This window comes from Pleurodeles waltl, chromosome 6, assembly GCF_031143425.1.
Source record: "Pleurodeles waltl isolate 20211129_DDA chromosome 6, aPleWal1.hap1.20221129, whole genome shotgun sequence".
Taxonomy (NCBI): domain Eukaryota; kingdom Metazoa; phylum Chordata; class Amphibia; order Caudata; family Salamandridae; genus Pleurodeles; species Pleurodeles waltl.
This window is the reverse complement of record NC_090445.1, coordinates 119,605,789-119,620,307: the sequence shown is the minus strand read 5'-3', so window position 1 is coordinate 119,620,307 and position 14,519 is coordinate 119,605,789. Positions and strand designations below refer to the sequence as shown.

The 14,519-nt window shown below is 48.2% G+C and overlaps 1 protein-coding gene across 2 annotated transcripts in view; it reads right to left on the bottom strand.

Moving 5' to 3' along the window:
* NPEPPS (aminopeptidase puromycin sensitive) overlaps positions 1 to 14,519 on the bottom strand; it is a 695,867-nt gene that overhangs the window by 334,985 nt on the left and 346,363 nt on the right. The gene's annotated exons all lie outside the window — the stretch shown is intronic.

Sequence of the window (14,519 nt, the reverse complement as noted above, 5' to 3'; positions counted from 1 at the left end):
GAAAACAGCTGTAGTGTAAATTCACGTTCAAATACTTATTTATTCTAGAAATGTAATAACAAATACATTCTCATACTTTATATCCACCTCTCATGATAATAAAACAATGCAGGGCAGTGTAGCCCATAGGCTGCCATTATACAGAATGTAAATAGAGCTGTGCCTTTAAGAAAGTAAAGTCTTCCTGTATCCCATCATGCACAGCAAAAGGCAGTTGCCTCAGTTCTTTTTGAAGGCTTGTAACCTGACATGAAGGAACAAAACATTCGTTGGAGTACCAACATCGATACTATTATGGCAACTTTTTCTATGTCAACTCCACCGGGGAGGAGGGAGGGTTGCTTATGACTATCATGGAAATACCCCTATGAGAGAACTGGAGTTGCAGGTAAGAAACCATTCCTTCTCTAGGGGATTTCCATGTATAGTCATAAGCACTGAATAGACTAGCAAGCCCATCCCCATAACCGCGGTGGAGTAGACAGAATAATACTGACAAAAAACATGAGTTATGCAAATAAATTCTTAAGCAAGGCCTGTCCAACCTGCGCATCTGCCCTAGCGTCTGTATCAAGGCAGTAATGCTGTGTAAAGGTATGGACCGATTTCCAAGTGGCTGCCTTGCATATCTCTGCCAAAGGGATATTTCTCATTAAGGCCGCAGTAGCTGCCTTCCCTCTAGTAGAATGGGCTTTTGGCCTACCACCAAGAGATTTGTTTGCTAACTGATAACAGTATACATGAAACAATCCATCTGGATAATGATTGCTTAGACGTGCCCAACCCTGTTCTAACTGGGCCATAGTTAACAAAGAGCTGCTGTGATTTACGTAAGCATTTTGTCCTGTCCAAGTAAAATTTCAAAACCCTCTTTACATCCAGAGAATGCAGAGTTCTCTCAGCAGGGGTAGTTGGATTTTGAAAGAAAGTTGGTAATGAAATGGTTTGGTTCACATGAAAGTCGGAAACGACTTTTGGTAAAAATTTTGGATGAGTCCTCATCACTACTTTCGCAGAATGAAAGACCGTGTAGGGTTCTTGAGCGCAAAGGGCCTGGATTTCGCTGACCCTACGCGCTGAAGTGATTGCAACCAGAAAGGCAGTTTGCCACGTGGGATGTTGAAGTGATGCTTTATGTATTGGCTCGAACGGAGGTAGCATCAGACTCGATAGGACAACATTCAGTTCCCATGGAGGAGATGGCCTCCTAATGGGAGGAAAGACCTTTTTTAAGCCCTCCAGGAAGTCCTTGATAATTGGGATCCTAAAAAAGGAGGTTTGAGAGGGGCTCTTTCTATATGCCGTTAGAGCCGCCAAGTGCACTTTTATTGATGTCAATTGTAAACCCGATTTTGCCAAACTTAGCAAGTATGGCAGGATAGTTTCCTCTCCACAGGATACCGGGTCAACGTTGTTGTCCAAACACCACACACAGAATCTTTTCCACTTGCATGCATAAGCCGATCGTGTGGAAGGGCGCTTTGCTTCTCTTAGGATTTCCATACAGTCCTGAGGTAGGTTCAAGTGTCCATATTGCACTAGCTCAGGAGCCATGCTGCCAAACTCAACGATGAGAGGTTGGGATGAGATATCTGCCCTCTGAACTTCGTGAGCAGGTCCGGACGATGAGGCAGTCTGATGTGTGGCTTGAGTGACCGGTGAAGAAGGTCTGGAAACCACCATTGGCGTGGCCATTCTGGAGCAATTAGAATCATTTTGGACTGGGCATTGGATAGCTTCTGGAGGACTGCCGGTATCAGGGGAAGCGGTGGAAAGGCGTAAAGAAATGCTCCTGACCAGCTTATCCACATGGCATTCCCCAGTGTCCCTGGATGGTAATATCTGGAGGCGAAGTTTTGGCATTTTTTGTTTTCTGGGGTTGCGAATAGGTCTATAGAGGGGGTACCCCATAGTGCGAAAATGGAACGAACGACATCGTCATGTAATACCCATTCGTGGTTCTCGTCCATTACGCGGCTGAGAGCATCCGCTTGAACATTCTGGCTGCCCGGCAGGTGAGTTGCCACTAGTGACAGGTTCCTGGCTAGAAGCCAATGCCAGATTGTCTGAGCCTCTCTGGATAATATCCTGGACCTGGTGCCTCCTTGTTTGTTTACGTAATACACGGTGGCAACGTTGTCTGTCTGGAGGAGGAGAGTTTCCGTTTTCAGAGAGGGTAGGAAGGCCTTGAGCGCAAGATGGACTGCGCGAAGCTCCAGCAGGTTGATATGATAGAGACTCTCTCTCTGTGACCACTTGCCTTGGACTCGAAGATGATCCATGTGCCATCCGAGCAGTGATGCGTCTGTTACGATGGTTTGAGCTGGAAGCTGTTGCTGGAAAGGAATCCCCACCAAGAGATTGTTGGGTGAACACCACCACTTGAGGGACTGTAGGGCGTGGGGAGAAAGAAGGACTCTGCTCTCCCAATCGTCCATCGGTTGACACCATTGATCCTCCAGACATTCTTGTAAGGGCCTCATATGGAGGCGAGCATTTGGAACGAGGTGGATACAAGACGCCATTGAGCCCAGTAGAGAGGCTACTACTCTTGCAGTGGTCTGTGGAGTTCTCTCTAGTTGTTTGCACTTTTGGAGAATCGATAATCGTCGTTCCTCCGAAGGAAACACCTTTCCTAGATTGGTATCTATAAAGGGGTAGACAAATATTCGATGTTTCCTCAAATGGGCGGCTACCACCGCCATGCATTTGGAAAAAGTTCTTGGCGCTGATTTGAGGCCGAAGGGTAGAACCGCAAATTGGTAATGACTTTTGCCGATGGTGAACCTTAGGAATTTGATGTTTCTTGCTCACCGGAATGTGAAAATACACGTTGCAAAGGTCTATCGCGCAGAGCCAGTCGCCCTGACGAAGATGCAGGTAAATTTGGTGCAAGGATAGCATCCTGAATTTCTCTTTGCGAATCCACTTGTTTGCTGTCCTTAGGTCTAGAATGGGACGAAACTCTTGTTTGTCCTTCTTTGGCACTAGAAAATACCTCGAATAAATCCCTTTCCCGCGTTGGCTGATCGGGACGGGTTCAATAGCTCTTTTTTGTAATAGAATAGTGACTTCTAACGGAAGAGCTTCGAGGTGGTGGCTGGCTGGTTTGGGTGGAACAGATGGAGGAGGACTGGTGAATCTGAGAGCGTAACCATTTCGCACAATATTCAATACCCAGGCGTCTGATGTGATGCGTAGCCACTCGTCCAGATGATTTGAGATACTTCCCCCTACCGGAGTGGATAACGGAGGAGGGGGAAGCGAAGATTCAGGGCTTAGACGCGGGAGCCTGGCGAGTTGCCTGCGTTTGCGGCGTGGAACGACCCCTTGTCAACTTTCGCTGTGTCAAGAAGGCCCTTTGATGCTGCTGTTGCTGCTGGGGACGTGAGGACATCCAGTGTGGTGTCTGATACCTGTGGGTGAAAAGCCTTTGCTGATAGTGACGGAATACTTTTCGTTGTTCTTTTGGACGTTCAATGCCTACCGCTTTTAAAGTGTCTAGCTCAGACTTCATTCTTGACATCTCGTCATCGGCATGAGAGCCGAACAAAGTGGAGCCTGAGAATGGTAAATTCTGAATTCTCTGCTGTGCCTCTGGTTTGAGAGATGTCAATCGCAACCATGCGTGTAGTCTTAACGCTATTCCATGAGCGTAGTTCTGTGCCGACAGCACCGAAGAATCAGCAGCAGCGCTTATTACCTGGTTGGAAACCATGGCTCCCTCACCCACGACCTCCAAGAAATCTTCCCTTTTGTCCTTGGGTAGGTGCTCCGCAAACTGCAGCATAGAGTCCCAAAGGGCCCGATCATATCTTCCTAATAAAGCAGTGGCACTGGCTGCTTTCATTGTGATGGCTGCGGTAGAGCATACTTTTCGGCCTGCAGCATCGATCTTTCTGCTCTCCTTATCCGGAGGCGAGGAGGAAGACGGTGATGTAGAGTGTAATTTCTTTGCTGCTACTATAACCACCGAGTCCGGAACCGGGTCCGACCTTAGGAATAGAGGATCTTGCTCCGGTGGTCGATACTTTTTAATGAGTCTGGAAGGAGCAGATTTCGTTGTGGCCGGTGTCTGAAAAATATCCATTGCCGGTTCAATAAGACCCGGGACCAGTGGAAGCAAAGGTCTTGAAGATGTCCTCTGGTGTAAAGTCTCGAAAATCACTGAGGTCGATGGGGCGGGTACCGCCAGCGGGATATTTAGTTTGGTCGCTCCACGCACTAGGACCTCTTGGAATGTATTCACGTCATCTATGGGGGACACTCTCGGGGATGGTGAGTCCGATAGGGTTGGAGAGTAGTCCTGTGTAGACGAAGAAGAAGGTCTATGACGCGAATGTGGAGATCTCTGAAGTGACTCATGACGATGGTGCAGAGAGGAAGACGAACGTCTAGAGGAATGTCTGGAATGCCTTATGGATTCCGCTGGAGTCCTCTGAACAGACTCTGAAGGAGGAGCCGGAAGAGGAGCCGTAGGTGTTACTGGTGTCTGCGGCAACGGCGGCTGTTGAGGAGAGAGCTGCAGCGAAGCTGGAAGTAAGATGAGTGAGGCCGAGGATTCTGAAGTGGTATAAACCCTTCTAGGTCTCTTTGACTGCCGCCTCGACATCGACACACTCCTTGACGTCGAAGTACGGTGACGGCGGGTGCCTCTTGACGTCGATTCCCCTCGTCGCTGAGATCCTCTCGACGACGATCTCCCTCGACGTCGATATGATGACGGCGACCGTCTCCAACGATGAGCACACTCTCTCGACGCCGATCGCCCTCGTCGGCGAACCGGACCCAGATCTTCGACGCCGACCGTAGGTTTCCCTAGATAGTGACAGAGCCCAGGACCAAAAACGCAGATGTCCCCTTGCAAAAACAGGTATTTTGTGATAGATAATTTTGATCTGTCCATGTTCCATTTTGGGCCCTTCACTGTCACTGGACCCACACACACAAGTGAGGTAGCATTTTTATTGGGAGACCTGGGAGGGGGTGGGTGTGGGGTTGGGGGGGGATGGGTGGTAGGACATGTGTGGCTCTCATCGGATTCCAGAACTTTGCATCACAGAAATGTGAAGAAAATGTTTTTTTTTTTTTTTCTATAACACACATTTTGATGTTTACAAACGATTCCGGCTGACAGAGCCTGGTGAGAGCCACACAAGTCACCCCATTCTGGATTCCCATGGGTATCTATTTTTCAAAAATGGACAGGTTTGCTAGGTTTCGGTAGGTGCCTGCAGAGCAACAGCCCAAAATCCACAGCTAAGTACTTTGCAAAAAAACTAGTCAGTTTTCAGTGGAAAAATGTGATGTGTCCACGTTGCGTTTTGGGGCGTTTCATGGGGCGGGCACTAGGCCTACCCACACAAGTGAGGTGCCATTTTTTTATCAGGAGACTTGGGTGAATTCAGGGCAGAAGGAGTTTGTGGTTCCCCTCAGATTTTAGAACTTTGCATCACTGAAATGTGAGGAAAATGAGTTTTGTAGACATATTTGAAATTTGCAAAGGATTCTGGTGAGAGCCGCACAAGTCACCCCATCCTGGATTCCCTAGGTTTAAAAAAATGTACAGGTTTGCTAGTTTTTCCAAGGTGGCAGCCGAGCTAGAGCCCATGTGAGGTACCCCTTATATCAGGAGATGTGGAGGAACACAGAATAGCAGAACAAGTATTATTACCATTTGTGTTTCGATGCATTTGCACCTGCCAAATGTAAGACAGCGTGTAAGAAAGAAGTCATTTTGAGAAATGCCCTCTAATTCACATGCTAGTATACGTACCCAAAAATTCAGAGATGTGCAAATAACCACTGTTTCTAAACTCCATATTTGTGCCCATATCAGAAATACAGAGGTTTCCTTGATACCCATGTGTCACTCTTTATAGCTTACAAAATGAATTGCTGTATACCAGGTACACAAGCTCAGTTATTGGCTCTGGGTAGCTTGCGTTCTTGAAGAACCTACAAACACTATATATCCCTGCAACCAGAAGGGTTCAGTCATACACATCATGTAGGGGTTGCCAGAGGTCGCAGCTGTGACCCCCGGCTTGCAACACCTGGCACTGCCATTGCGATCCCGGGCTTCAGAGGTGGCAAAATCAGTGCCAGCAGCAACACAGGGACAACTGTTCCTACTCAATGCTGGTTGGACTCCACTTCCTTTGTTTTCTGCCAATTTTGTATTATGTTAATAGTGAATAATATATAATTATACTATTCAATAGGAGTGTAATAAAACACAGATTACAATTAACTGGAATATGATGCTTCCTGGCAGCTGAGGTAAGTAAAAACAGCCTTTAAATGTATGTTGTGTGCATGCTTGCGGGTGAATGTGTTTATGTAGGAGAGGAAGAGTGTGTATGTTTGAATGCATGTGCATCTGCAAGTGAATGAGTGAAAAGTATAAGTCAAATGGAGTGTAATGTCTCTTCCGCTACTCCTGGCACTTTGGTGAATTGACTTCCATGGGTCCAGCCGATGTAACAGGATATTGCTTTCTAAAATCTGCCCTAGTTAGAAGTTACAGACTAAACGTAGACAGAAATGGCTTTTTTAACTCAATTTCAATATTTTTTCATTTCAACCGTTACTTTCAATAGGAAAACCTTGAAGGATCAACACAAATGACCCCTTTCTGAATTCAGAATTATGGGGGTCATTCTGACCCTGGCGGCCAACGACCACGGAAGCACTGCCAACAGGCTGGCGGTGCTTCCTGGCCAATTCTGACCGTGGCGGTAAAGCCACGGTCAGAAAAGGGAAACCGGCGTTTTCCCGCCGGTTTTCCCCTGGCCAAAGGAATCCTCCATGGCGGCACTGCAAGCCATGAGGATTCCGACCCCCTTCCCGCCAGCCTGTTCCTGGCAGTTTACACCGCCAGGAAGAGGCTGGCGGGAACGGGTGTCGTGGGCCCCCTAACAGGGCCCCAGCAAGATTTTCAGTGTCTGCTTGGCAGACACTGAAAATCGCAACGGGTGCCACTGCACCCGTCGCACCCCAGCAACTCCGCCGGCTCAATTCGGAGCCGGCTTCATCGTTGCTGGGTCTTTCCCGCTGGGCCGGCGGTCGGCCTTTTGGCGGTCGCCCGCCGGCCCAGCGGGAAAGTCAGAATGACCGCCGCGGTCTCCGCCCGGCGGGCGGCGCCCGCCGGGGTCGGAATGACCCCCTATGTCTTTCTGGGGTCCACCATTGGGGTCACACCCATTTCAGTCACTAAATGTCATGAGGTTAAAAGCACAAAAATGAGGAAAAATGGGATATGACCAGCAAAATGACAAAACTGAAAGCTGGGAAGGTGGTGATTTTTGCACGACAAACCTTTCATTGATGCTATTTGAAGGGAGAAAAAACAGATGCTTTCTTCTGCAGCACCCCCCACACCTCCCTGCCACCCCCCCTCCAGAAAGCAATTTTAGCAGAATTTTGGCTTATTTCTCAGTCCCTTCTAGGGGAATCCACAAACCCTGGGTACCTTTAGAATTGTGGGGATTTTTGGGGAAAAAAAGGAGGATGCAAATTTGGTGTGGATAGCTTATGTGGACAAAATGTTATGGGGACCTAAGCGCAAACTACCCCCATAAGTGCAAACCATAAGCTGACCCAAATGAATAAGTTATTTACCTTCGGTAGCGCATTATCTGGTAAAGACTATATCTAGCTGCATATTCCTTACCTTTAAATTTCCCAGGCGTCAGACTGGATGCAGAAGATTTTTGCATGAGCAGTACGCCTGTATGCCGTTAGGTGCCCCCATTCGGTTCCGCGCGTCAGTGTTGAAGTGATGTCGCGGTCACCTATATAGGTGCCACCAAGGCACGCGAGCGTCAATTACTTTTTACAACTTTCCACATCAGAAGAGCAGAACCATGAATTGCACTGACATTACTGGGCCCAAACTAGGGTCCTGAAAGGGATCACCCCTAACCCTAGAAATCTGTCCGCATATTAGGGAGGCATGGGCGGGTCTGTAAGGAATCTGCAGCAAGATATAGTCTCTACCAGATTATGCGTTACCGAAGTTAAGTAACTTGTTCATTCAGGTCAGCTTACAGTTTCTTGAGGAGAGTGCGCTGCATATTTCCAGTCATCCGGGGATGGAGTGGATGTGATAGAGATTTTGATTATGTGGATGAGCGTGGTGCTGATTGATGATGCTTCTAGCTGCAGAATCATTATCTTTGAATAGATACTCATGCAATACCATCCAGCAGTGAGTTCCAGACAAATTTACTAAACAAGGAAGTCCTCTAGGACCGAACAGGCGAAGTGCCCATCTCTGCAGACTGGACTGTCCAGGCAGTAGCATTAAGCAAACATGTGCAAGGATGCCCATGTTGCTGGCTGGCAGATGTCCAGTACTGGGACTCCACGTGCTAATGCCATTGTTGCAACTTTTCCTCTGGTGGAAAAGGCCCTTAAGCCCTCAGGAGGCTGCTTTTTAGCCAGGGCATAGCAGATATTAATACACAGAACGACCTAGTGCAAAATGGTTCACTTCTGTATTGCCCGACCTTTCTTTGCTCCAAAATACCCCACAAAGAGTTGGTCCTCCACCAGGAGCTGGTTTATGTGGTCAAAGTGGAACAGCAATGCTCTTTTTGGGTCCATACCGTGGAGACAGTTCTCTTCTTCAGAGGGATGTGGAGAAGCATAAACAGTAGGCAGGGTGACTGATTGTCCCAAATGGAAAGGGGTTACAACTTTTCAAAGTAAAGGAGGCCCTAGTGTAAAACTTTAGTTTTTCTGGAAACACAGTCAAGTAGGGAGGCTTGGAAGACAAAGCTTGCACCTCACTCACAATCCAGGCAGATGCTATCGCCACTAGAAAGGCTGTTCTGATGAAGCAACCAGAGGGGACAATTGTGCAAGGGGTTAAAAGGAGCACACATTAGTTAGGTGAGAACCAAACTGGGGTTGCACTGAGGCATGATAAAGGGCAAAGGGGGAAACATATGTACAAGCTCTTTGAGAAACCTACTTACAATAGTGGACCTAAAGAGAAATGATTGGACAAACACCCGCAGAAAAACAGACAAAGTAGAGACATAACACTTAAGAGTACCTAGCGCAGAGCCCTATTGGGCAAGGTAAGAATGAAGAGGAGAATATCAGAGAGAGAAGCAGAAAGAGGGCATATAGACTTTTCTGTAGAATACAAACTTTTGTCAACTGCAGGTATACACCGGCGTTGTAAACGGCACCTGGCTGCCAGAATAACATTACACACATCAGGAGGAAGGACGACGGCTGTCAACTGTCATCGCTCAATCTCGACGCAAGAAGGTTAAGAGTTAACAGATTCCGGTGGAGGACCCTCCCCTCCTGCTCAGACAGAAGATCCTCCCAAAGGGGCAGCCTGATAGGAGGACTGATGCTCATTCTCAGAAGCTCGGGATACCCGACTCTCCATGCCCAGTCCGTAACCACAAGGATGACTTGGGCCTGGTAATTTTTTATCTTCTTGAAAACTCTGGGCAGAAGTGATATGGGCAGGAAGGCGTACAGGAGGCCTCAGCACCACTTGAGACATTCTCTGAGCGATAGTCACCTTGGAAACTCCAATGTGCAAAACTGCTGAAATTTGGCATTCTGTTCAAAGGGGAACATATCTAACTAAGGCTTTCCCCATGGCTGAAAAAGATCTTGCACCACCTCCAAATGGAGACGCCACTCATGATCTGCTAGGCATCGACGACTGGGTTTGTCAGCCCTCGCATTCCGAGAATCTGCCAGGTGTTTAACCACCAGGGTAATGCCCTGCTGTCCCAGCCAAGTCCAGAGATGTAGGGCCTCTTGACAAAGGGTCCACGACCTCACTCCGCCCTGCTTCTTGAAGTACCACATGGCAGTGGTGTTGTCCGTGAGCACATACACTCTCTTCTCCTTGACAAAAGGAAGAAATGCTTTTAATGCTAGCCGGACTGTTCGAAGCTCCAGCAGGTTGTTGTGGAGTCCGGGTTTTGCCAAAGACGAGAGCCTTTTGATCTCCACCTCTCTTATATGGCTGCCCCATCCCAAGAGTGACACATCTGACACCACTATGAAATCTGGCTGGGGAAGGGAGAGGAGTCTGCCTTCGACCCAATCACAGTCCGTTAGCCACCAATGCAGGTATTTCGCTGTTCCCACTGAGATCTGGACCATGTCTGAGAGATTCTCTGGATGCTGTGTCCACTGGAACCTCGGGACCCACTGCAGAGTCTGCATATGCCATCTGGCATGATTCACCAGCAGGATGCAGGAGGCCCATCAGCCTCAGAGCCATTTGCACTGAAATCCATGACAGAGGCTAAAACATCGGTATTATAGCCTGAATATCCTGGATTCGCTGCTCAGGAGGATAAGCCCAAAACTGCAGTATGTCCAGAACAGCTCCAATGAAAGGAAGCATCTGAGAAGGAGTACGTTGTGACGTTTATAATGAACCCCAGCACATGCAGGAGGTTTGCCGTAGGAGGGAGGCGACAGCCTGGGGCAAGCCTTCAACAGCCAATCATTGAGATATCCCTAATCTCCGCAGATGAGCTGCAACCACTGCTATCACCTTGGTGAACACAAGGCAGGCAATGCTATGGCCAAAGGGGAGCACAGTAAACAAAGTGCTTGTGGCCTGCCTTGAACTGCAGGTAACATCTGTGGGCAAGCAGGATAGGGATGTGGAAACATGCAACCTTTAAGTCCAACGCTACCAACCAGTCTCCTTGGTCTAGGGCAGACAAGACCTGAGCCAAAGTGAGCATCTTGAATTTCTCCTTTCTGAGGAAGAGGTTTAGAATAGGCCAAGGGCCCTTGTTGTTCTTCGCTATCAGAAAGTAGCGGGACTAGCAACCACTCCCTACTTCTGATATCGGAACTCTTTCAATTGCTACCCTGGCCAAAGGAGCTATGACTTCCTCACAGAGTAACACTAGATGATCCTCCATCAGCTGATCTAGAGTTGGAGGTATACAGGGAGGGGAAGATTCGAAGAGGAGGGCGTAGCTCCCCTGAATAATCTGCAGGACCCACCTCTGTCTGATGTTATGGTCTGCCATTGGGGGAGATCATGATGGATTTTCCTGCCTACCAGACAGCCATGATCCCATTATAAGGAGAATAGAAGGGCTTAGAGGCTGCAGCTGCTGAGAGGTTGGTAGTGGACCTCTGGCTAGCTTATCCACAGGGTCAGAATGCGCCACGTCCACGCACAGTTTGGGGAGCTTACGCAGGACGGTGGTTGGCATAGGGTTGGCGACGAATGAGGCGCAAGGCAGACTGAGGACAAGGGGGTGAGAGAGGCTCACGGAGTTGTCTATAGCCATAAGTATTTTAAGCAATCCAGTGTAGAGTCTGCCTTCTCTCCAAAGAGATGGGTCCAATCCAAGGGCATGTCCATGAGGTTGGCCTGGACATCCCCCGAAAAACCAGATGTACTCAACCAGGAGTGGCATCCAAGAGCCACTGCTGACAAAACTACTCTGCCAAGTGAGTCAGTGATGTCCAATCCACACCTGATGGTGAACTTTGCTGCACCTCTCCCGTCCTTGACAGCTTGGGAGAACACAGCCTGGGCCTTCTCCGGAACCTTTGGCAGCACTAGCACAACGTGGGGGGAGTAGCAGCCCAAAAGGCATGCGGTGTTCATCGACTGCAATGCCAGATTCGCGAAAAAAAAACCATTTTCTTTCCCATGGCGTCCAGCCTTCTGGATTACCTGTCCAGGGGAGCGGCAAGGAACGTGCCATGGGATGTTGAGGCTTGGACTACCGAGCTCTTAAGGGTGGGGTGTTGGGTGAGGAAACATGGGTCACACCTGGGACGGGGCAATGGCAGCCGGCAATGGTCCCGTTTACAGGAGCCCCTGTGCTGGGCTTGGACCAGCTTCTCAACAGGACAACAGTCAGTGCTTCATTGAAGTGGAGCAGGGGTTCTGATGAGCCCCAGACTGAAGCATTTATGTCAAGAGGTTAGCCTTGACCGCCACCAAGGGAAGTTCGAGGACCGCCGCTGCCGTCTCCACCACCATTGTATATGATGCTCCCTCCTCCATAGCCATGGTAGGGGAAGAAAGCAAACCAGTTTCTGGAGATGTGTTCAGTCCACTGGCATCTCCAAGTTCCTTATACCAGGCCATAGATGTTGGGGTGTCCAGCTGGTATTCTAAAGGTTTCACTGACCTCTCCCATTCTTCCCCCATGCCTGGCTGGTCCGATAAATGCTCAGGCAACAACATAGGGCCAACGGGTGGGAGTAGAATAGGGCTGGCATGCCGGGAGCATCGGCATTGGATCGACGTCAGAGAAAGTCACCCTGGCACGACTGGCGCTGGTCCGGATCTGAGATAGGATCCACAAGACCCCATCAGACCATAGGCCAGAGCAGTCGGAGCAAAACCTGATTGGGCCTCCTCTGACCCCGCAGGGCCCAAAGCTGCTCCGGAGGAGTCAGCCTGCTCTAATACGAGGCAAATGGGTTCATAAAAATCTTATCTGAGCAGGGGCTGCTCCAGCTCCCAGAAACTGGGGGTGGCACGGAGTTAGACATTATAACGACTCTGCGTAACCGTCCCTGTAATGCAGATGTTCCAAAGCCGCTGTGTTGCACGCTTCAACTTCTTGCGCTTCTTCTGCCTCTCACCGTTGACTTGGAATGGGACGAAGAGGACTTGGGCTCCTGGAGAGGTCCGTGACCTTCTCCTTGATTGGGAATGAGACCTCCGAGTAGTCATGCCACACGGTGCTGACTCTCCGGCCGCAAGCAGCTTTAGGGACCTTTCCCTCAAAGCCTTCAGCACCATGGCCCGGCAGTCTGAGCACAACTGATTTGTGGTCACGCTCGAGACACCATAAACAGACCAGACTGGTGTCTGTAACTGACATGACACGGTGACAGGTGCCACACAGTTTGAAACCTGCCTTTCTAGAAGACAACCTTTGACACACTTGAAAAAACTCTCTGGATGAGTGCTAACTGGCGCAGAAATAAAAACGGATGTCCGCACTCCTGGGTGGTGCCTATATAGGTGACGGTTACATCACTTCTGGTGCCAACGATGCCCCACGGAACCGAACAAAGCCACCCAATAGCACGCAGGGGGACTGCTCAAGCAACAATCTTCTGATTTCAGTTTGACGCCTGGGAAATCCAAAGGTAAGGAGGAATCTGCAGCTAGAAGTCTCTATCAGATCAACTTAGCAACTTCCAAAACATCACTGTGCTTCCTTACCCAGACAAAGTATTTGAAAATGCCATCAACAAGCAATCTCAACCCACCTCAAGCTTAGCCACCTGCTGGGCAATATCCAGTCTGGATTCAGAAAAAAAACAGCAATGAAACCGCACTCATCGTGGACCCCAAAAACACCTGAACCATCATGAACAGACACAATAAGCTTCTCTTTTCCCTCTTGATCTCTCCACAGCTTTTGACAGTCTCCCACAACACTCTAATCAAAATATTCCACAAGATTTGCATACAAGGAGCCACACTCAATGGGTTAAAACAAGTTACTTACCTGTAGACTGTGGTTCTCCTGTATTGATATCTTTCATAGATTCACATGCTTGACTCTTTTCTGTCATCATGGTGAGAGTCCCACGGTAACAGTAATATAAGTAGTGTTAAAGTATTAGCCTTAAAACCCCATAGAAAGCAATAGACATTTTTAGCCAATCCACATTGTTTTACAACATTCAAAATTAAATCAGAGCAGAGACCCTGAAGCACCCATCTCCTGCAGAGCCACCATACCTCAGTTTTCGAGCACAAGTGTAAAATATTAGAAAATAGGAGGTATTAATAATGGTAAGCCTTAAAGGGAAGAGGGAGGGTTGCATGTGAATCTATGAAAGATATCAATACTAGAGAACCACAGTGTACAGGTAAGGTACTTGCTTTTTAATTTAGTGTTGTATCTTTCATAGATTCACATGCTTTAACCAGATTAGCAAGCAGTACCAAATGAAGAATGAAGGAGGGTAAAGAAACCATCATACCATGATAAACAGAAATAAACAAATAAAATAGCAATTTTAACAGAACAGTTAATATCACAAAATGATATAATAACCATTCCCTGACAGGCTCACAATAAAGGTAAAAGATAAAAAAGCAGAGAGAAAGATTTGACTTCAGAATGTATACGATTTAACAAAACCCAAATGCTGCGTACCTTACGGAAATAGGAGTCTAAACGCAGCTTGTCTAACCACCACATTAGCCATTTTCTATAAATCCAGGCAGTAGTGCCAGGCAGTGACACCTCCGAACAAGGCTAAAGATGCAGCAACCTTTTGGCTATATTGAGCTTTCACCTTCGCAGATTGTGGTCTTGCAACCTTCTCATGGCAGAGAGAGATAGTCGCAGACACCTAGTGAGCAAAGCTTGCCCGCGACAAAGCTTGTCCCTTTCTTGGTGATGCGAAAGAAATCAGAAGTTGGTCCGACTTTCTGAAGGTTTTTGTTCGTTCTAGGAAGAACTTTAAACAACGTTTGATGTGCAGAGAGTGCAAGACCCTCCCACCAGGTGTTGACAGTC